Consider the following 1,886-nt stretch of genomic DNA (forward strand, 5'->3'; position numbering starts at 1 on the left):
ACCATCGCCGCGGCAGTACGTAGAGAAGTCGAGGGCGTAGAACATAGAGTCACGGATATCAGTTGCCAGCTAAAATTATTGCAGAGCGATCCCTACAAAAGCCGCGCGTCGAGAAAATGGAATAGCTAAACAGTAACGTGCTTATGGCGTTAATTGGCTGTTGCGTTTATCCCGGTCGCGTTTGCGTCTCAATATTCTGTGTTCCAAGGGAGCACGGAAAGGGATCAGAATCAAAGCGATTATCGAAAGAATATCTTGCGAGCAAATGTCACGTTCGAACATAAATGACTGCGAACGTTTATTAATTAACTTTTATCTTGTCTCTTTTGGACGATTGGATTCGTGTATTTTTCTATTTTTTTAGTTTCATACTGTTTGTATTAATATCAGTTTGAAACCGCATTGCAACGTCTCAATGAACTCTAGTATTTTTTAATTTTATATTTGATGAACTTTTTGATTAATAAAATGGGTGTAATGAAGATGATTTGCGATCGAAATTGATTCTTTGCCCCCCAAAAACGGAGCTGGGGAGACATAAAGAATCCGTCGAACTTTTAGTTAACTTTAACGACTTAAGTAACGAAGATGACGATGCATTATTCAATACTTGTCGTTGTCGAAGCTTGTTTCGTTTAGCTTATATCCCGTTTTTACGAACACAGAGGAAAGCCCGCTCCAGATGCCGCACGACATGAATACCCTCCGAAGCTAAAATAAAAAGTTAATACGCTGTCTGTCCGCGTTACTTTGTCATGCGGAAGCTTTTGATATCCGTAACAACGGTAATCGAGGAACATCGAACACCTGGTTCTCACTTTCACCCTATCCAGTAACGAGCAAACCTCCGGCAAGCAAATGTAAAGTTGAATTTTCCAACAGGACGTGTAATAATGCCCATGCGATTTCGTCTCGCTGCGTTAAATAAAGCATCGCTCGTAAAAGCGTCACGCGCGTTGTTAATAATTAATACCGAGCAAACACAATACCGGCACACATATCAGCCCTAAAAGTTCACCCGCGAGCACCCCAACAAATCACATGGTTTTTTTAGTTTGCTACAATTGTCCTACGGAATAGGATATTTTATTACTCGCCACGAAAATTACATACACGCGCACTTTCTTTCTCCCTTTGTTCTATTTCTCTTAATGTTGAATTATTTTCGCTTTTAAGCCAATTTTTGAAGCTTTGACAAATAAATATTGAATTTGTTTAGTGAAATAAAAAAGAGACCAGCAGGCAATTAAACGGAATGGGGGTCCAGGGACCCCAGTGCGCTTTGATTGTATCATGAGGTATGGATATCTAGGGTTAACAAAGGGTTCCCTTTAGCTTGCAACCCCTTGGCTTTGTTGTCCGTGTGCAGGTCGTAATGCTGGGGCATCGTGAATTAATCTTCACGATTGCACTCTATTGTCTTATCCGTGCCGAATGATCGAATGCGAAACGTTAATTTCGATCTTTCCTTGGCTCGACTATGGGCATCGAACTAAGATCGCCATTGTTTCCGAAATATTGCCAATATCGTCAATGCACAAAGGCCGTATCTTTTACCCAATATTTACATCATTCAAAATATGAATATGCACAATTCGCCAAGCAACGCGAGTCTGTCATGGCTGTCTCGGATACGTTGAAGAATTCCGAAATTTGACGCGCATAGTTTTATCAATAAGATAGATATAATGAATAATGGATGTAGCATGTAAAATAATGTATAATAAAATAATGTACAGTTCTATCAAGCAGATAATTTAAACTGAAAACATTTAGCAATTTCAACGGAAAGAAAAGAATTAAAGAAAATTTGCAATATTATTATTCATCAAAGTTCCATTATCAATATTTTAGTTATGCAGTTATTACTGCATAATATAATAATA

Source organism: Ooceraea biroi, chromosome 5, assembly GCF_003672135.1.
Source record: "Ooceraea biroi isolate clonal line C1 chromosome 5, Obir_v5.4, whole genome shotgun sequence".
Taxonomy (NCBI): Eukaryota; Metazoa; Arthropoda; class Insecta; order Hymenoptera; family Formicidae; genus Ooceraea; species Ooceraea biroi.